Below are 22,442 nucleotides of genomic sequence, written 5' to 3' on the forward strand. Positions count from 1 at the left end.
TGTCATCATAATGATCTGTCCTATGGTCGGTTACTTTGGAACTCTGGACCTTGATATACAACTGGAGGTGGTCTCAGAATACCTAGGTAGGTATCAAGAGGCTAATTACCTGAATACATGCTTTATTTGTTAGAGTTCTTAAACTAACCTTGTTCATCCCTCACTCTCTTGACAGCTGGTAGACCTGTTGTTCTGGTGGTGCTGCATGACACTTTCGACCCAGACTCCACTATACCTGACAGCAGCAGACTAGTGACCAGGGGTGAGGTAATACTCACAGTGGACTGTCTATTTAATCATAGAGGACTGCTGGACTGTCCTCGCAATAAAGAAGCAGTCGATATGATTCTGAAGAGGCTAAACGTACAACCAAAGGTATAGTTACAACTTATAGCCCACTTTAAGTTATTTAGCAGAGCACTTGCACACCGCACACCGCTTGTTTGGGTGGGTTGAGTTTTGGCCAGCCTGGCGACATAAATTAGTTAAAAGACAATTACGAAAGGGAGTTCCAAACTTCTCTGCCAATAACAGCTAGTTTTCAGTTTTCCCCTCCCCACTCAGACCACTCCCAGACAGTCCTAGGAAAATTATGTTCAGCTCAATGTATGATTGAATTGTATAAGCACTTCTTTCTATCAACTTATGGAAACCACCTAAATGACTATTGGAGGGATGCAATGAATTGTATATTGATGTTGAACTGAGTTTTCAACTGACACAAGTTGAATATATTGTACATTTAACAACAACTAAAAACAATTGTAAAAGTAATTAAACAGTTTTCCCTATTGAATGTGCATTGATTGAAACCTGAAGTCATCTGAAATAAAATCTTCAAATGCTGATGACGCCTTGCAAATGCAATAAAAACAAACAGCTTTGATGAAATGTGAAGTATCTATTTGAATTATTATTATTATCTACTATGGGTCAGAAAAGCTCAAATATTTTGTTAAACAATCTAGGAGCTTCAAAACACTAAACTCTTGGGTCAGCCATATGGTCAATTATCTCTATTTGCAGTGTTAGACATTTTGTAAGATAAGGCAAAATGTCACATTACAGTGCCCTCAATACTGTGTAATTACTGCTGTAAGTACAGTGTAGCAAGTATTGTAATGACTCATTGTCACACTGTACTTACACAGCGCTTACAGGAGTAACCCTAAACCTAGCCCTAACACTGACCTTTACCCTAAGTACAGGGTCAGTTCAGTGTAACAATGATTGATTACAATAGGCTACTTGTTACACTGTATTTACACAGTAGTAAGAGCACTAATGTAGATTATTTCCTGAAAAGTTATTAATAACCTATCTATTTTTAGATCCCTTCACTAACCCCATGGTAGGACCCTGGTAAAAACAACAACAATGATTCATGGTAAGCAGGGTCAATTATGGTTAGCATCTTCAATGAGAAATCTTCAAGATTTGCTCAACTTCCCAGTCTAACTTTTTCTTACGATTGGCACTTGAAGAGAGCATCGGTTTCTAATGTACAAAATCGACGCATTTCCCTCCGCTTTTTATATCTCGCCCAAAACCTTAAACCCCTTAGAAGCAGGGTACGTTGAACACTGTTTGCTGATACCAAGACAAATGTAATTTATGTTCAACATGAGGTACGTTGAAATATGACTTTGACACAGTGTCCATTCAATGTGTTTTTGCTAGGTGGGCAGGCACCATGTCTATCTACATGTGCTATTAACACATATGCCAATGACTCATTCAAATCTAAATTGGAATAATATCCAACATTCAAATATCAAGCAGGATTTTCACTTTGAGTTTGATCACAGGGAAACCACCACATGGTGGTTATTATGAAATAAGATGAGGGTTGATCAGATTCCTCTTTTGGGTTCGGTTTCTGGGTGAGCTGATCTGACAGAGGTACCAAGGCTAAAGAGTGTGACCAGCTCTTAGCTTTGCTACACACACATTCTATGTACCTCTCTTAAAGTCCAGGGATAGTCAAATGCACTACTGTGGCTAGTAATGATTGGGTTATCGTGAGGAATTTTTGAGAAAACTCAAGTTTCCCAAGATTGCAGCGCCAACCAGTCACAATGTTTACTGACGGTCAATGACAAAATCATCAATGGAACTTCACCCTTTCTTTGCTACACAGTAAGAGTTTTAGTGCCATCAGGTGGATACATGCTTTTACTGCATTAAAACATAAAGTATACTTCTGCTTCCAACATAAAACGAGAAAGAAGAGGAGTTCAGGTCCGTGTGTTTATGGGTAGTTCCTATTTCGTCTAATATCGGGAATGCCAAACAAGAGGAAATGAATCGCTTTGATCATTTTTCTAACTGGAAACCAAAACTAAAAGTGGATATCAACTCAACGGCCTGTTTCATTACATTGGTGTCAGAAGTGATCAGACCCTGCATCCACGACAGTGCGTGTGCTCGGCCGGTGAGCGCGTTTCTATTAAACGTAGAGCCGCAAACTAGCGTGAGGACGCGCTCTTTGAAAGGAGGGAGTAGTGTAACGACCCTGGCTTTATAAGCGCGGAAATCGTCTGTGCCGCACGAGCATGCTTTTGCCTCTCAGTCGATAGCGCGCCCGACCTCTGGCTCGAAGGTCGCGGGTTCGAGACCTGCTCCCTGCCTGTTTCATTACAATATGTTTTTGTTCATAACTGGTCGTACACGCTCCCTAATATAGCTAATATTAATGGTGCATAGCGGTTGTGTTTACAGTCTGGGTTGAGCTGCAGTGTCGGTAGCACAGAGAAAGGATTTTACATTTGTGTGACAGGAAGATAAACATAGTAATGCTAGCTAAAATGCCTAATTTTATCATGAAGTTAGCATGCCAATAGAACGAACTCAACAACTGAACAAAGTTGGCTTGCACTACCTAGCTAACTAGCCTTAGCCGGCTAACGTTACTGCCAAATATCTTTATAACTAAACCTCATTGTTCTCACTGTGTTACTGCTGACTAGCTAGCAGGCTGGCTGGCTACAGTAGATAGCCCTACATGGCCACAGTCATGCTAGCTAGTGGAAGTGAGTTTGTCCCTCATGCTAGCCTAGTGGAAGTGAGTTTGTCCCTCATGCTAGCTAGTGGTAGCTATGTAGTGGATGTAAATTAACATTAGTCCCTCAACCTGCTGCTAAAAGATGAAGCGGCACGGCCAGAGCGAGGTAACGTTAGCTGCTGCAGAAAGGTGAAATTTGTACATTACTTTCTGTAGCTAATCTTTTGTCTGGTTGGTCCTTAGTGACTGAGTAGGACACAGTATGACATCTGAGCAGGTCATCAATGTAAGCTCCCGAGTGGCAGAGCGGTCTAAGGCACTGCATCTCAGACCCTGGTTCGATCCCAGACTGTATCACAACCGGCCGTGATCGGTAGGCCCATAGGGCGGCGCACATTGCAATTAGGAATTCGTTTTTAATTGACATGCCTAGTTAAATAAATAAAAATATGAACGACTCAGAGAAACTCTAATATTACTTGATTACCAATTTCCCTCACACTCTTACCCTCTCTGTCATTCACAGGACCATTCAGGTCCACTCACTCAGCCCTATCCACAAACTCTCAAGGTCCTATTTCCTCCTACAACACCCTGATGAAAAGCAAAAAGCCTGGTCCAATGACTAGGATACAGAACTCATCAGTGCCTAAAGTGCCCAGCAGAGGGTCCACCAGAAGCCCAGAGGGTGGTCGGTCTGGGGGCAGCCCTGGCAGTGATGAAGGATCTCCTACCTTGACATTTTTCGAAAAACAGTTTTTCCAGTGTTTAATGTTTCTGAAAGTTAAGCACACAATATGCTACAGTTCTACAGCTACAGTATAATTAAACAAATTTTGACAGTAGTCAACATGTACCATTATAGGCCATAACGAGATGCATTGTCACAGCTCAGTGATATCACTTGCAGATGTGTGTAGATCAACCAGTGTCCTGTTTATTTTTTTTAGAAACAAAATTACATATGTCATTCAGTTGTGGCTTGTTAGCTCTGATAAAGACTTACTCATGTACATGTTCATGTATGTGTCTAATAATATTACATATCACAGTGGACTCAGGATAATAGAGAGTATTAAAGCTTTGAAACAATAGCAGCAAAACCTAACCTAGACTAATTTACTGGCTAGTCTTTCACTCTCAGCTTTGTTTGACATTTCAGTCTGTCACCACTATAGGCCATATCAAGATGTATTGTCATAGCATTGATATCACTTGTAGATAAGTGTAGAATGGTGCATTGCCATTATCTGTTATTATTAATCAATTCAGTGCATTCGGAAAGTATTCGGATCCCTTGACTATTTCCACATTTTGTTACATTACAGCTTTATTCTAAAATTGATTAAATTGATTATTTTCCTCAATCTACGCACAATACCACACAATAACAAAGCAAAAACAGGTGAATAAAATTATTGTTATTATTATAAATTTTTTAAATACCTTATTTACATAAGTATTCAGACCCTTCGCTATGAGACTCGAAATTGAGCTCAGGCGCATCTTGTTTCCATTGATCATCCTTGATATTCTCAAACTTGATTGAACGGCAGCATGGTCATCCAACCAACTGATTGGACATGACTTGGAAAGGCACAGACCTGTCTATATAAGGTCCCACAGTTGACTGTGCATGTCAGAGGCGTGGCATATGCTAGCGTGAGGGAGGACCGTGAGATGGCGGAAGTAGAAGTGTTGTGTTTGAAGCTGAAAGCATGTCGAGTACAGTTAACGAGAAAGGTGATTGGACAACAGTGAAGTTCAAGAATGGAACAAAAAGGGTCAAAATTGCTGTGGAAAATGAGTCAGATGAATTATTGCTTGTTGGAGTATGTTTTTTGGATAAGGATGTTATTTTTGGGAAACCCTTTTGAAGTCAAAAGGATGGGGAAGAAGGCACCGGGGGAAAAGTCCATGCAGTCAAAGTAACCAGGAGTAGTATTATTATTTTTTTTTAAATAATTTATTTTACCAGGTAGGCCAGTTGAGAACAAGTTCTCATTTACAACTGAGACCTGGCCAAGATAAAGCAAAGCAGTGCGACACAAACAACAGCACAGTTACACATCGAGTAAACAGGCGTACAGTCAATAACACAATAGAAAAAGTCTATATACAGTGTGTGCAAATGGCGTGAGGAGGTAAGGCAATAAATAGGCCATAGTAGCAAAGTAATTACAATTTAGCAAATTAACACTGGAGTGATAGATGTGCAGATTATGATGTGCAAGTAGAGATACTAGTGTGCAAAAAAAGTTATTAAAAATCTAGGGATGAGGTAGGTAGATTGGATGGGCTATTTACAGATGGGCTGTTTACAGCTGCAGCGATTGGTAAGCTGCTCAGATAGCTGATGCTTAAAGTTAGTGAGGGAGATATGTCTCCAGCTTCAGCGATTTTTGCAATTCGTTCCAGTCTTTGGCAGCAGAGAAGTGGAAGGAAAGGCAGCCAAAGCAGGTGTTGGCTTTGGGGATGACCAGTGAGATATACCTGCTGGAGCGCGTGCTACGGGTGGGTGTTGTTATGGTGACCAGTGAGCTGAGATAAAGCGGAGCTTTTACCTAGCAAATACTTTTAGATGACCTGGAGCCAGTGGGTCTGGCGATGAATATGTAGCGAGGGCCAGGCGACAAGAGTATACAGGTCGCAGTGGTGGGTGGTATATGGGATTTTGGTGACAAAAGGAATGGCACTGTGATAGACTTCATTTTGCTGAGTAGAGTGTTGGAGGCTATTTTGTAAATGACATCGTCGAGGATCGGTAGGATAGTCAGTTTTATCTGGGTAAGTTTGGCAGCGTGAGTGAAGGAGGCTTTGTTGCAAAATAGGAAGCCTATTCTAGATTTAATTTTGGATCGGAGATGTTTAATATGAGTCTGGAAGGAGAGTTTACAGTCTAACCAGACACCTAGGTATTTATAGTTGTCCACATATTCTAAATCAGATCCATCCAGAGAATTATGATAGGCGGGCGGGCAGCGATCGGTTGAAAAACATGCATTTAGTTTTACTAGCGTTTAAGAGCAGTTGGAGGCCACGGAAGGAGTGTTGCATGGCATTGAAGCTCGTTGGAGGTTTGTTAACACAGTGTCCAAAGAAGGGCCAGATCTATACAGAATGGTGTCGTCTGCTTAGAGGTGGATCAGGCAATCACCTGCAGCAAGAGCGACATTGTTGAAATATACAGAAAAAAGAGCCGGCCCGAGAATTGAACCCTGTGAATCCCCCATAGAGACTGCCAGAGGTCCGGACAACAGGCCCTCCGATCTGACACACTGATCTCTATCTGAGAAGTAGTTGGTGAACCATGCGAGGCAGTCATTTGATAAACCAAGGCTATTGAGTATGCCGATAAGAATACTGTGATTGACAGAGTCGAAAGCCTTGGCCAGGTCGATGAAGACGGCTGCACAGTACTCTCTTTTATGGGTTATGATATCGTTTACTACCTTGAGCGTGGCTGAGGTGCACCCGTGACCGCTGTGCAATCCAGCTTCCAAACTGGAGAAGGTACGGTGGGATTCGAAATAGTCAGTGATCTGTTTGTTAACTTGGCTTTCAAAGACTTTAGAAAGGCAGGGCAGGATGAATATAGGTCTGTAACAGTTTGGGTCTAGAGTGTCACCCCCTTTGAAGAGTGGGATGACCACGGCAGCTTTCCAATCTTTAGGGATCTCGGATGATACGAAAGAGAGATTGAACAGACTGGTAATAGGGGCTGCAACAATGGCGGCGGATAAGTTTAGAAAGAGAGAGTCAAGATTGTCTAGCCCGGCTGATTTGTACATTTCCAGGTTTTGCAGCTCTTTCGGAACATCTGGTATCTGGATTTGGGTGAAGGAGAAGCTGAGGATGCTTGGGCAAGTAGCTGAGGGAGGTGTGGAGCTGTTGGCCGGGGTTCGGTTAGCCAGGAGGAAAGCATGGCCAGTCGTAGAGAAATGCTTGTTGAAACTGTGTTCCCTAGCTTCAGTGCAGTGGGCAGCTGGGAGGAGGTGCTCTTATTCTCCATGGACTTTACAGTGTCCTAAAACATTTTGGAGTTAGAGCTACAGGATGCAAATTTCTGTTTGAAAAAGCTAGCATTTGTTTTCCTAACTGACTGCGTGCATTGGTTCCTGACTTCCCTGGAAAGTTGCATATCGCGGGGACTATTCAATTCTAGTGCAGTCCACCACAGGATGTTTTTGTGCTGGTCGAGGGCAGTCAGGTCTGGAGTGAACCAAGGGCTATATCTGTTCTTAGTTCTACATTCTTTGAAAGGGGCATGCTTATTTAAGATGGTGAGGAAATTACTTTTAAAGAACGACCAGGCATCCTCTATTGACAGGATAAGGTCAATATCCTTCCAGGATACCCGGGCCAGGTCGATTAGAAAGGCCTGCTCGCAGAAGTGTTTTACGGAGCGTTTGACAGTGATGAGGGGTAGTCATTTGACCGCGGACCCATAGCGGATGCAGGCAATGAGGCAGTGATCACTGAGATCCTGATTGAAAACGGAAAAGGTGTATTTGGAGGGCAAGTTGGTCAGGATAATATCTATGAGGGTGCCCATGTTTACGGATTTAGGGTTGTACCTGGTGGGTTTCTTGATCATTTGTGTGAGATTTAGGGCATCTAGCTTAGATTGTAGGACTGCCGGGGTGTTAAGCATATCCCAGTTTAGGTCACCTAACAGAACGAACTCTGAGGATAGATGGGGGGGCAATCAATTCACATATGGTGTCCAGGGCACAGCTGGGAGCTGAGGGGTGTCTAGCAGGCAGAAACAGTGATAGACCTATAACAGGCGGAAACAGTGAGAGACTTATTTCTGGAGAGATTCATTTTTAAAATTAGAAGCTCAACTGTTTGGGCATAGACCTGGAAGGTATGACAGAACTTTGCAGGCTATCTCTGCAGTAGATTGCAACTCCACCCCTTTGGCAGTTCTATCTTGACGGAAAATGTTGTAGTTGGTGATAAAAATCTCAGAATTTTTGGTGGCCTTCCTAAGCCGGGATTCAGACACGGCGAGGCCATCAGGGGGTAAGACAACAACAGCTAATCAGCTAAGACAACAACAACAGGTAAAATGGTGATGAATGGGCAGAGAGGGTCCGTTAACTACACACAGGGTGTGAGTTTGAGGCTGCGGCCGACAGATAAACAAAATGGAGTACCGTGATTAATGAACAGTCCAGCAGGCATCAGCTATGTAGCCAAGTGATCATGAGGTCCAATGAACAGCAATAGATGAATGCTAGCAAGCGGGAGACACGGCTTTCAAACAAAAGTTAGCAGGCCGGGCCTAGTAGAAGCATCGGCTCTGACGTCCGGCAAAGGCCGGTTGAGGGCACAAAAGATGGAATTACGTCTGCAGACCAGTCTTGATGGAACGGCGGGGCTCCGTGTCGACAAATGGTCCAGGCCAGTTGGTAAAATAGGTATTGTAGCTAGAGTAATTTTGTTTGCTACAGGGGAGATGCATATGGCTCGCGGATAACTGGTGCTAGCTTCTGGACAAGGGTGTTAGCCACTATAGCCACTCGGTAGCAGCTAGCTAGCAGCGATGATCCAATGCAAAGGACCAGAGCTTACGGCAAGAATCCGGTGGTGTAGTGGATTCTAGTCGTGTTAGTGAAGAGTTCGGGAGGCATCAGCTGTGTAGCCGAGTGATCATAGAGTGCACTGAGCAGGCCAGGAGATGGGCCTGGCTCAAGGCTAGCTTCGGTGCTGGGCCACTTGGTGGCAGCTAGCTAGCTGCGATGATTAGGAGTAATGGTCCAGGGCTTAGGGCAGGAATCCGGTGTTGTAGTGGAGAAAAACAGTCTGATATGCTCAGGGTTGATAACGCGCTATTCAGATTGGCAGGCTGGCAAGAATTATCCAGGCTAAAAATGGCTGGTGTCTGTGCTAAAGGTAAAGGCCGCTAGCAGTGGCTAACAATGACTAAATAGCTAGTAGTTAATTAGCTGGTTAGCTTCTGGTGGCTAGGTGCTGATGGAGGTTCGGGCTATATGTTCTAAAAAATAGCAGATCCGTATCACATTGGGTGAGGCGGGTTGCCGGAAGGTATATTTAATTTAAAAATGGAAAAAGAGATTGAAAATACATACAAAAAGACGAAAAATACAACATTTACACGGGAGAACGACAAACAACGTCTGCACTGCTACGCCATCTTGGAAAACGTTGTATGGTGTTGATATCGTGTGTATCTAAAGAGGAAAAGGAGTGTGCATTGTGGCTCGTGAAATGATCGAAGCATGAAGTGAATAGCTTTGATTTTCGGAGCAGGGCACCGGTTAAAGGTGTTATCTCTGGCGTCCGTTGGACATAGATAAGCAATATCTTAGGCAAAAAATTCCAGGAGTAGTTAATGCATGTCGCTTGACCCGTATGGAGAATGGGGAAAAGGAGCAAAGTTTCTGTATTATTGATGTTTCTTGAGTATTTACTACCCTATGTAAAGTTGGGATGTATAAGATCACAAACGTAAGACCGTTTGTGCAAAACCCGCTGCAATGCAAGAAGTGTAAAAAGTTTGGCCATGTGTCAACTGTTTGCAGATGGAAGGAATATGTTAATTGAATAGTCTGTGAATGTAAAATATTGCAACTGTGGTGGGGATCATATTTCTGAATTCCATGAGTGCCCTATTAGGGTGAAAGAGGTTGAGGTGTCAAGGATCAAGGCTGTACAGCAAATCTCCTATGTGGAGGTGGTGAAGAGTGTTGAAGGGGCAAACGGTCACAGTTCTGAAGAAGATATGGTGGTGGATGCACCACAACCAGTTGCAAATGTTATACGTCAATCAAGTGATCTGGATACACTTATTGTGAAGAAGATGGATTTGGTAGCATTTATAGCCACAGTTATTAATTGTACAGCACAAGTGTGAGAGACGCAGACTCGGTCTCAACTTTTAAGTCTTTATTGAAGACTCATCTCTTCAGTAGGTCCTATGATTGAGTGTAGTCTGGCCCAGGAGTGTGAAGGTGAACGGAAAGGCACTGGAGCAACGAACCGCCCTTGCTGTCTCTGCCTGGCCGGTTCCCCTCTCTCCACTGGGATTCTCTGCCTCTAACCCTATTACAGGGGCTGAGTCACTGGCTTACTGGTGCTCTTCCATGCCGTCCCTAGGAGGGGTGCATCACTTGAGTGGGTTGAGTCACTGATGTGATCTTCCTGTCTGGGTTGGCGCCCCCCCCTTGGGTTGTGCCGTGGCGGAAATCTTTATGGGCTATACTCAGCCTTGTCTCAGGATGGTATGTTGGTGGTTGAAGATATCCCCCTAGTGGTGTGGGGGCTGTGCTTTGGCAAAGTGGGTGGGGTTATATCCTGCCTGTTTGGCCCTGTCCGGGGGAATCGTCAGACGGGACCACAGTGTCTCCCGACGCCTCATGTCTCAGCCTCCAGTATTTATGCTGCAGTAGTTTGTGTCAGGGGGCTAGGCTCAGTCTGTTATATCTGGAGTATTTCTCCTGTCTTATCCGGTGTCCAGTGTGAATTTAAGTATGGTCCCTCTAATTCTTTCTTTCTCTCTCTCTGAGGACCTGAGAGCCCTAGGACTTTGCCTCAGGACTACCTGGCCTGATGACTCCTTACTGTCCCCAGTCCACCTGGCCGTGCTGCTGCTCCAGTTTCAACTGTTCTGCCTGCAGCTATGGAACCCTGACCTGTTCACCGGATGCACTACCTGTCCCAGAACTGCTGTTTTCAACTCTCTAGAGACAGCAGGAGCGGTAGAGATGCTCTGAATGATCGGCTATGAAAAGCCAACTGACATTTACTCCTGAGGTGCTGACCTGTTGCACCCTCGACAACCACTGTGATTATTATTATTTGACCCTGCTGGTCATCTATGAACATTTGAACATCTTGGCCATGTTCTGTTATAATCTCCACCCGGCACTGACAGAAGAGGACTGGCCACCCCTCAAAGCCTGGTTCCTCTCTAGGTTTATTCCTAGGTTCTGGCTTTTCTAGGGAGTTTTTCCTAGCCACCGTGCTTCTACACCTGCATTGCTTGCTGTTTGGGGTTTTAGGCTGGGTTTCTGTACAGCACTTTGAGATATCAGATGATGTAAGAAGGGCTTAATAAATACATTTGATTTGAAGAGTCCCAAATGTCCAAGAAGCTGGACATCATTATATCTGCAGCCAAGATGTTTTTGGGTTTCCAAGACTTCAAATCAAATCAAATGTATTTATATAGCCCTTCGTACATCAGCTGATATCTCAAAGTGCTGTACAGAAACCCAGCCTAAAACCCCAAACAGCAAGCAATGCAGGCACATGATAACCCACTTGAAGTTTGCCAAAAGGCACCTAAAGGACTCTCAGACCATCAGAAACAAGATTTTCTGTTCTGATGAAGCCAACATTGAACTATTTGGCCTGAATGCCAAGTGTCACATCTGGATGAAACCTGGCACCATCTCTACGGTGAAGCATGGTGGTGGCAGCATCATGCTGTGGGGATGTTTTTCAGGGGCAGGGACTGGGAGACTAGTCAGGATTGAGGCAAAGATGAACGGAGAAAAGTACAGAGAGATCCTTAATGAAAAACCTGCTCCAGAGCGATCAGGACCTTAGACTGGGGCAAAGGTTCACCTTCCAAAAGGACAACAACCCTAAGCACGCAACCAAAACAATGCAGGAGTAGCTCTGGGACAAGTCTCTGAATGTCCTTGAGTGGCCCAGCGAGAGCCCGGAACCCAATCAAACATCTCTGGAGAGACCTGAAAATAGCTCTGCAGTGACGCTCCCCATCCAACCTGACAGAGCTTGAGAGGATCTGCAGAGAAGAGTGGGAGAAACTCCCCAAATACAGTTGTACCCAAGAAGACTCGAGGCTATAATCGCTGCCAAAGGTGCTTCAACCAAGTACTGAGTAAAGGGTCTGAATACTTATGTAAATGTGATATTTGCAGTTTTTTAAAATTTATTAAATTGCTAACATTTCTAAAAACCTGTTTTTGCTTTGTCATTGTGGGGTATTTTGTGTAGATTGGGGATTCTTTTTATTTTTTATATTTAGAATAAGGCTGAAACGTAACAATGTGGAAAAAGTCAAGGGGTCTGAATACTTTCCGAATGTACCGTATGTCATAAGTGTTTCCAACGTAGGTTTAGAGATAGCTCTGTCATTTCCAATGCTAGAAACCTGGCAGTGTGGTGCCAGGATAATAACCTCTCCATCAACATGATCAAGACAAAGGAGATGATTGTGGACTACAGGAAAAAGAGGACCAAGCACTCCCCCATTTTCTTTGACAGGGCTGGAGGCATCTGCTCGGACTCCGACTTCAAGGCACTACAGAGGGTAGTCGGTATGGCCCAGTAAATCACTGGGGCCAAGCTTCCTGTCATCCAGGACCTCTATACCAGGCGATGTCAGGAAGGCCCTAAAAATTGCCAAAGACTCCAGTCACCCTAGTCATAAACTGTTCTCTCTGCTACCACACATCAAGCGGTACCGGAGCGCCAAGTCTAGGTCCAAAAGGCTTAACAGCTTCTACACCAAGCCATAAGTCTCCTGAACAGCTAATCAAATGGCTACCCGGACTATTTGCATATCCCCCCCATTTTTACGCTGCTCTACTCTGTTTATTATCGATGCATAATAACTTTACCTCTACCTACATGTACATATTACCTCGATTACCTAGACTAACCGGTGCCCCCACACATTGACTCTGTACTGCTACCCCTTGTATATAGCTTCGCTACTGTTATTTTATTGTTGCTCTTTAATAAAACCTTTTTACTTCAGTTTATTTTAGTAAATACTTTCTTAAGACTTATTTTTCTTAACTGCATTGTTGGTTAAGGGCTTGTAAGTAAGCATTTCACTGTAAGGTCTACACCTGTTGTATTCAGCACATGTGACAAATATATTTTGATTTGAAGGTGAGTGTTGAGCCAATATCTTCTCTGTATATATCTGCAGATCCAGAGGCATCAGGCAGTAGGTCCTCTGTTTTCCTGGCCAAATTAATTGTGGTAGAAAATTCTAATGACATTCTGATTCATAATCTAGCTTTACTGGACTCCCGTCCTGAGCCTGCCGTTGGCTTGAGCTGGAGCTTGCTGTTATTTAAGTCCCGCCGTGGGACTATCCTGGTGTTGCATACTTCAGTTGCATTGCGGTCACTTCTCGCTCTGTCCTGTTCCTCCCAGGACCCCAAAACACGTGGCAATGGCTGGCGTGAACCCACGTAGACCTCTCTGCAACCTTGACCGCTGTCTGGGTTGTCAGGAGCCCCTGGAATGGACCAGTCCAGCGCTGTTGGTGCCAAGTCTATCTGCAGGGTCCTTGATGACCACCCAATCTTCTGGCTGCAATTTGTGGAGCTGTCCTCTTCTTTTGTTCAGGCAAAGCTACTTCTGTGACGGGGTGAGTGACTGGTTGCCGGGAAGTCAGGCACAGGAGAGCAGAGATGGGTGATAACAGGAGAACTTTAATATACACCCTGGCCCAAAGGCACAGGCGAGGCAGCACAAAGCACAACCACGGTAACATGAACCGGATTCAACAAAACAAACAAACCTAGGTTTGAAACAAACCTAGGAAACAGAGGGTAATATACATTTAGTCTGATGAGGGAATGTGAACCAGGTGTGCGGGAAAACAAGACAGAACAAATGGAAAATGAAAGGTGGAGCGGCGATGGTTAGAAGACCGGTGACGTTTACCACCGAACGCAGCCCGAACAAGGAGAGGGACCGACTTCTGTGGAAGTCTGACAACTTCAGAGCATTGTTAAGTGCAGTACAGAGCATAGTAACTTGCGATTCCAGCAGTGTACTTGACAGGCATTCGACCTGTCCTTAAGAAAAATGTGATCAACAGTTCATCATTATGCAATCATTCATTCGCAATCATTCTGGTATTGTGTGCGTCCACACATTAATTCATGGGGAACCCCCTCATTTGCTTAGTTCTTTAACAGTATCTACATTTCTTAACAGCAGTCAACTCTTAGCTCAATCAGTTAACTAATTCCAGGCCTATTTTAAATTCAATTTGGTTCACTTAAATTCAAATCCAAAGATCAGTCAACTCAATTCTGCTTACTTAAATTCAGCGCCCGAGAGTACAGGTACTCTTTCTACCATTACTTCTCCCTTTTGACACATTGGCTCACTTCCCCAGGCCCTGCACCTTATTGCAGATCAGAAACATCCTGTAGAGAAAACAACATGTTTTTTAACAGAGACATGATGTTCAATAAAATAGCCTCCCAACAAGTTTTCAACCAATTTAGAATGTGAAATTGTCTTCCCAGATGAGGTGAAGAACCCATGTTGCCAAAGTCATGCACTACCCGAAATGCATATCTGCTGCCAGTATACATCGTAACAGTATCCTTAAACAAAATGCATGCACAGGTGAGAGCAAACAATTCTGCAGCTTGGGATGACAGATGTGGTGGTATATTTAGCACTCTCTAGAGAAGGCAGCCATAGTTAATGTATAAGACACTAGTGGTTCTCCTTCAGTACCCCTGGAGTCCACTGTATCTTGTCATTCATCACCATCTTGTGGTCAGAGAGTGTCTGTACAAGTGTCTGTAACCTCAGCATAGTCATGCAGCCAGGCTCTACAATAGCCTGCCATTCCTGCGTGTCAACACATAGTACCAGTCAAAAGTTTGGACACACCTACTCATTCCAGAGTTTTCCTTTATTTGTACTATTTTCTACATTGTAGAATAATAGTGAAGACATCAAAACTATGAAATAACACATATGGAATCATGTAGTAACCACAAAAGTGTTAAACAAATCTAAATATATTATATATTTGAGATTCTTCAAAGTAGCCACCCTTTGCCTTGACAGCTTTGCACACTCTTGGCTGTTTTCTCAACCAGCTTCAAGAGGAAGTCACCTGGAATGCATTTCAATTAACAAGTGTGCCTTGTTAAAAGTTTATTTGTGGAATTTCTTTCCTTCTTAATGTGTTTGAGCCGATCAGTTGTGTTGTGACAGATAGGGGTGGTATACAGAAGACAGCCCTATTTGGTAAAGAACAGCTAAAATAATCAAAATAAGAAAGTCCATCAGTACTTTAAGACATGAAGATCCTTAGGAACATTTCAAGAAATTTGAAAGTTTCTTCAAGTGCAGTCACAAAAACCATCAAGTGCTATGATGAAACTGGCTCTCATGAGGAAAGGAAGCACCAGAGTTACCTCTGCTGCAGAGGATACGTTCATTAGATTTACCAGCCTCAGAAACTGCAGCCCAAATAAATGCTTCACGGAGTTCAAGTAACAGACACATCTCAACATCAACTGTTGAGATGAGACTGCGTGAATTAGGCCTTCTTGGTCGAATTGCTGTGAATAAACCACTACTAAAGGACACCAATAAGAAGAAGAGAATTGCTTGGGCCAAGAAACGCCAACAATGGTCATTAGACCAGTGGGAATCTTGCCTTTGGTCTGGAGTCCAAATTGGAGATTTCTGGTTCCAATTGCCGTGTGTATGTGAGATGCAGAGTAGGTGAACGGATGATCTCCGCATGTGTGGTTCCCACCGTGAAGCATGGAGGAGGAGGGGGTGTAATGGTGTGGGGGTGCTTTGCTGGTGACACTGTCAGTGATTTATTTAGAATTCAAGGCACACTTAACCAGCATAGCAACCACAGTATTCTGCAGCGATACGCCATCCCATCTGGTTTGAGCTTAGTGGGATTATAATTTGTTTTTCAACAGGACAATGGCCCAACACACCTCCAGGCTGTGTAAATGCTATTTGACCAAGAAGGAGAGTGATGGAGTGCTGTATCAGATGACCTGGCCTCTACAATCACCCGACCTCAACCCAATTGAGATGATTTGGGATGAGTTGGACAGCAGAGTGAAGGAAAAGCAGCCAACAAGTGCTCAGCATATGTGGGAACTCCTTCAAGTCTGTTGGGGAAAGCATTCCAGGGTAAGCTGGTTGAGAGCATGCCAAGTGTGTGCAAAGCTGTCATCAAGGCAAAGGGTATATACTTTGAAGAATCTCAAATATAAAATATATTTTGATTTGTTTAAAATATTTTTGGTGACTACATGATTCCATATGTGTTATTTCATAGTTCTGATATCTTCACTATATTCTACAATGTAGAAAATAGAAAACTTTGAATGAGTAGGTGTTTCCAAACTTTTGACTGGTACTGTATGTTGTTTTGTAACTGACTGTGGTACAGAGAATTGCAGCCTCACGCTCTACCATTTCCTCCCATTGAATGTAATATCATGTCCTAGATACTTAATGGATTGAGACACAAGCTGCAGTTTTTTTCTTAGAAACTTGGTGGCCATTTTCAGCAAGGAACACTAACAGAGCTCTGGTGTCGACTTTGCATGCTTGTTGGTTTTCAAGACACAGTAACATGTTGTCGACATACTGTATTAACGTACACCCAGCAGGGGGTATGAAACCCTCTAAATTGTTCGCCAAAGCAGCAGAAAAAAACACTGCAGGTGATCCCGTATAACCTTAGGGGCAAACGGTCCAAGTCCAACGTTTGTTTAAAAATGTAAGGGCGAACTAGAACTGTGATTCTGGAGCGACGGGAATGCTAAAGAAAGCATTAGCCAAATCAACAACTGAAAACCATTTAGCCGGTGCTGGCACTGCAGATAGTACTGTAACGGGGTTTGGCACAACGAGCGCTTGCATGAACTGCATCGTTAACAGGTCTGAGATCTTGAACAAAACGCCAATCACCTGAAGCTTTTCAGGCAGGAAGAATGGGGGTGTTGCAGGGAGAGTCTGGACAAGGCACCATTGCTCCTCTTTCTACCAATGAAGCATGAACAGCGTCAATATCCCACACTGCCTCCTGACTCGGAGGATACTGGGCTCGGCCGGGTCTGTGTGCTCTCAGGCGTGACGTAAGCGGTTTCACCCCCCTCATTTGCCCAATGTCATACTTATCTTTATCCCACAGAGAGTCTGGGAGAACAGCCAACAAGGGTGGCTCAGTCTCCATGGAAACCATCTGTTTATTTGGCTTTGCATGATCTAAACCATGCACGCCTCGCTGTACAGCAGCAACCCAACAGCAAGGCACACATAATGTGTGCTCGTGGAGAATTTTAGACCCATCCGCTCTACCTTCCCAGTCAGTAACCTGCAAGACAGATTTCAACCAGACACCAGTATCCTCCCAGGCAACATCATCTGTCAAATCAAATCAAAGTTTATTTGTCACGTGCGCCGAATACAACCGGTGTAGACTTTACAGTGAAATGCTTACTTACAGGCTCTAACCAACAGTGCAAAAAAGGTATTAGGTGAACAATAGGTCAGTAAAGAAATAAAAACAACAGTACTGAGGCTATATACAGTAGCGAGGCTATATACAGTAGCCTTAGCTGCTGAAACTTGTGGTACCCTGTCACTAAAAATATAAAATAAAGCTTGTTCTTTAGACATGCAAAATTGGGGCCCACTATATGTCACTGCATAGTAAGCTCTCTTGTGGTGTGGTTCCTGTCAGCCAGTTCTGTTCATAATATAAATCTCTCGTCACTGGTACAATGTCTGTGGCATAAAACTACCAGTTTGTTTCCAACAGCTGCGGGCTATTGAGAAAATCTCTTCAATTGGGTCACAATGTGATCCGTCATTGTGCTGTATGTCCCATGCATAGTACCAATCCCACGTTGGGTCAGTTAGGCAGCGTCATGAGATGGCATGTCCCCTGAGGCTGTATAACAGTGAGGCCCTTTTCTTTAAAAAATAATGTTAATTCCCAATGTACAGAGATCTCTTCCCACTAAATTTACAGGGCAACATGCAGAACAAATGAATTGATGTTTTATGCATGTCATCAACTTTAACAGGTAGAGGCATCGTGAACAACTCTTTCATAGTCATTCCCGAGGCTCCCACAGTGCTGACTGAATCATTTCACATGGGAGGTTTGGACATAGATTTAGAATTTATGACAGACATTGCAGCGCCAGTATCTACTAGAAAATTGATTGACTCATCACTGACGAAGAGACACACCATTGGCTCCTCACAGGGGCTTGAAAACATCTTTAAATGCTTTCCAAGAGTGTCAACTGTCACTACCTCGCGTCAGTGGGGTGGGATGTAAAGGGTCGTTCTCAGCGGTGGTCCAGTTTTCAAACCCACCACGTTTGGTAGGTTTGCTTCGACATGTTCTAGTGAAATGTCCCTCCGGTCCACAGATATAGCAGGTCAAGCTATTACCTTGTGCTGTCTGTTGTCCAGCCCGTCTTTCAGCACTGTCTCCCCTTTTCTTGTCTCCCTCTACCTCTTCCTTTTCCTCGCTGTCCATCATTTTGAGGTCCTCCCTGAGCCTGCTGGCCCTGTCCTTGATAGAAGGCCAGCTGTGCAGCTTGTAGTTTCACAACCTCCCTTTTTCATTCTCTGTTTCGTCTTATCTTCTTGAGACAGTTGCTGCCTCTCAGCGTGTTTACAGTGTTCAATGACCGTCTGTTGCTGGTCTGATGCCACTGTGTTTGCATAAAACGTTATCCAATCTATGCCTGTAGTCGTCCAGTGACCCTTTAGCTTTCTGCGTGCAACTATGGATGGCTGTCCAATCAGTTATGGGCGGGTAATGTTATTTTATGCAATCACACAGTCCAGCCAGCTGGGTCTGATAAAGTCTGTCGTCCGTCCAGTGAAACGGTAGTCATTGTAGGCGTGTGTAGAATGGGGTCCACCTGTGCTGGGGCTGCCTCTGAGGGGTCTGTTGGTCCTGCAGTTGTATCAGGTCTTGTTAGGGGAGCTGCGGCGGGGGAGGTGCCTGGGTGCTGGTGGGTACAGGGGTATAATAGGGAGGTGTAAAGTCATTATCATAAATCATCCCAGTCTACTTGCCTTAGCTTTCTTGGTTTCTTCAAAGTCCTGTAACTTCTTTCTACATTCTGCCAATAAAGCTTCACTCAATGTGCCTTTTAAGGGAAAATCTTCTACCTTGTGCCAGAGAGGTACCTGCTAGGGGTACCTGCTCCAGAATGTCCCTGCCCCACTTATCCACCATTACCTTGACCGGTCCTGTCAGCAGGTCGGGCAGACAAGGCTCTCCCTTACTGCTCTTGGCTCCCATTGTGAAACCCCGTCCACACACACACACACACACACACACACACACACACACACACACACTTAGGAAACAAATACAAACACACAAAACAAACTGTATTTAGTTAGGAACGTCTTCCTTTCGTCAAATTCAAAAGGAGTCAGTTCTTCTCAATCAAAATATTTTGTTCCCACATGGTAGTTCCTCCTAAGCAAATGTTCTGTTTAAATGTAGGTTTGATATGTATAGCTGGTTTCTCAATCATAATCAACTGTTTTACCAGCCCACTGATTAATTCATTTTCTTTTACAACATTTTTCTAACCTGCAGGAGTATTTTTTTACTTCAATCTCAGGATTGTGCCATGGGACTACATAACTAGTAAACATGTCATGTCATCCCATGGCCGCTTCTCTGCTTCAACAGAGAACCCTACCCTGCTCCAACAGGGCAACTCGTCACAGAATTCCTCCTTTATTTAACACAGGAAATGCGTGGAGAACAGGAGGGCTTCTTAAAGAAAAACTAACAGGTCTGTGAGAGACGGAATTCTTACTGGTTGGTAGGTGATCAAATACTTATGTCATGCAATAAAATGCTAATTAATTACTTGAAAATCATACAATGTGATTTTCTCGATTTTTTTTTTGTTGATTCCGTCTCTCACAGTTGAAGTGTACATATGATAAAAATTACAGACCTCTACATGCTTTATAAGTAGGGAAACCTGCAAAATCGGCAGTGTATCAAATACTTGTTCTCCCCACTGTATACCCACGACTGCGTGGCCTCCATCACCAAGTTTGCTGACGACACGACCTGATCACCAACAATGACAAGACGGCCTACAGGGAGGAGGTAGGCACTCCGACGGTGTGGTGCCAGGTAAACAACCTCTCCCTCAAAGTTAGCCAAACAAAGGAGCTGATTGTGGACTTCAGGAGGAACCTGGCTGGACATGCCCCCATCCTCATCAACGTGGGCCGCCGTGGAGATGGTCAATAACTTCAAATTCCTTAGTGTACACATCTCAGAGAAGCTGAAATAGTCTAACCACACAGACACCATAGTGAAGAAGGCACGACAGCGACTCTTCAGCCTCAGGATGCTGAAAAATGTTGCCCTGTCACCGAGGGCCCTCACAGTGTTCTACAGGAGTACCATCGAGAGCATACTCCTGGGCTGCATCACAGCCTGGTACGGCAACTCCATCGCTGCGGACCGCAAGGCTCTTCAGAGGGTGATGCATGCAGCCGAACGCACCATTGGGTGCACACTGCCTGACCAACAAAACTGACCAATAGTGTCTATCCTCAGACCATCAGGCTCCTGAATAACCACCACTAGTCAGCTATCTGCTCCCCCTCCCCCTGTTACTCCCCCTATGGACATTCTTTCTCCTACTGCTCCCCCCTCCCCCCAAATGGTCATGCTGCTGCTCCCCTTATGGTCATCCCACCCCCTCAACAGTCTTTACTCTGCCTCCGCCCATATGGACATTTATTTATTTATCATTGCCACAGTTGCTATTATGTACATAGTGCTATTTATATTTAAATCGTTTTTTTTAAATTACCATTTTCATTATTTTATTTCACTTAGTCCTGCATGTCGGTGCTCGAAGCCTGTACCCTGAAATCACACCTGCAACCCTGTACACGTGACTATGAATCACTCTGAATCTGAATCAAATCTAAGAAGTGGTGAATCTGTTCTACAGTGCCTTGCGAAAGTATTCGGCCCCCTTGAACTTTGCGACCTTTTGCCACATTTCGGGCTTCAAACATAAAGATATAAAACTGTATTTTTTTGTGAAGAATCAACAACAAGTGGGACACAATCATGAAGTGGAACGACATTTATTGGATATTTCAAACTTTTTTAACAAATCAAAAACTGAAAAATTGGGCGTGCAAAATTATTCAGCCGCTTTACTTTCAGTGCAGCAAACTCTCTCCAGAAGTTCAGTGAGGATCTCTGAATGATCCAATGTTGACCTAAATGACTAATGATGATAAATACAATCCACCTGTGTGTAATCAAGTCTCCGTATAAATGCACCTGCACTGTGATAGTCTCAGAGGTCTGTCAAAAGCGCAGAGAGCATCATGAAGAACAAGGAACACACCAGGCAGGTCCGAGATACTGTTGTGAAGAAGTTTAAAGCCGGATTTGGATACAAAAAGATTTCCCAAGCTTTAAACATCCCAAGGAGCACTGTGCAAGCGATAATATTGAAATGGAAGGAGTATCAGACCACTGCAAATCTACCAAGACCTAGCCGTCCCTCTAAACTTTCAGCTCATACAAGGAGAAGACTGATCAGAGATGCAGCCAAGAGGCCCATGATCACTCTGGATGAACTGCAGAGATCTACAGCTGAGGTGGGAGACTCTGTCCATAGGACAACAATCAGTCGTATATTGCACAAATCTGGCCTTTATGGAAGAGTGGCAAGAAGAAAGCCATTTCTTAAAGATATCCATAAAAAGTGTTGTTTAAAGTTTGCCACAAGCCACCTGGGAGACACACCAAACATGTGGAAGAAGGTGCTCTGGTCAGATGAAACCAAAATTGAACTTTTTGGCAACAATGCAAAACGTTATGTTTGGAGTAAAAGCAACACAGCTCATCACCGTGAACACACCATCCCCACTGTCAAACATGGTGGTGGCAGCATCATGGTTTGGGCCTGCTTTTCTTCAGCAGGGACAGGGAAGATGGTTAAAATTGATGGGAAGATGGATGGAGCCAAATACAGGACCATTCTGGAAGAATGTCTGCAAAAGACCTGAGACTGGGACGGAGATTTGTCTTCCAACAAGACAATGATCCAAAACATAAAGCAAAATCTACAATGGAATGGTTCAAAAATAAACATATCCAGGTGTTAGAATGGCCAAGTCAAAGTCCAGACCTGAATCCAATCGAGAATCTGTGGAAAGAACTGAAAACTGCTGTTCACAAATGCTCTCCATCCAACCTCACTGAGCTCGAGCTGTTTTGCAAGGAGGAATGGGAAAAAATGTCAGTCTCTAGATGTGCAAAACTGATAGAGACATACCCCAAGCGACTTACAGCTGTAATCGCAGCAAAAGGTGGCGCTACAAAGTATTAACTTAAGGGGGCTGAATAATTTTGCACGCCCAATTTTTCAGTTTTTGATTTGTTAAAAAAGTTTGAAATATCCAATAAATGTCGTTCCACTTCATGATTGTGTCCCACTTGTTGTTGATTCTTCACAAAAAAATACAGTTTTATATCTTTATGTTTGAAGCCTGAAATGTGGCAAAAGGTCACAAAGTTCAAGGGGGCCTGTATGTGCACTATTTCTATGCATCCCAAGGTGATGTAGTCCAGGTGAGTGTCATTATGCACGTAACG

At 43.9% G+C, this 22,442-nt stretch overlaps 1 protein-coding gene across 1 annotated transcript in view; it reads right to left on the reverse strand.

Moving 5' to 3' along the window:
• LOC139367516 (heparan sulfate glucosamine 3-O-sulfotransferase 2-like) overlaps positions 1-18,491 on the reverse strand; it is a 42,826-nt gene extending 24,335 nt beyond the window's left edge. The window contains exon 1 of the mRNA XM_071105758.1: positions 18,218-18,491. The gene's annotated coding sequence lies outside the window, so the exon portion shown is untranslated. The remainder of the gene's footprint in view (positions 1-18,217) is intronic.
• Between the last annotated feature and the right edge of the window lie 3,951 nt (positions 18,492-22,442).

This window comes from Oncorhynchus clarkii, chromosome 16, assembly GCF_045791955.1.
Source record: "Oncorhynchus clarkii lewisi isolate Uvic-CL-2024 chromosome 16, UVic_Ocla_1.0, whole genome shotgun sequence".
Lineage (NCBI taxonomy): Eukaryota > Metazoa > Chordata > Actinopteri > Salmoniformes > Salmonidae > Oncorhynchus > Oncorhynchus clarkii.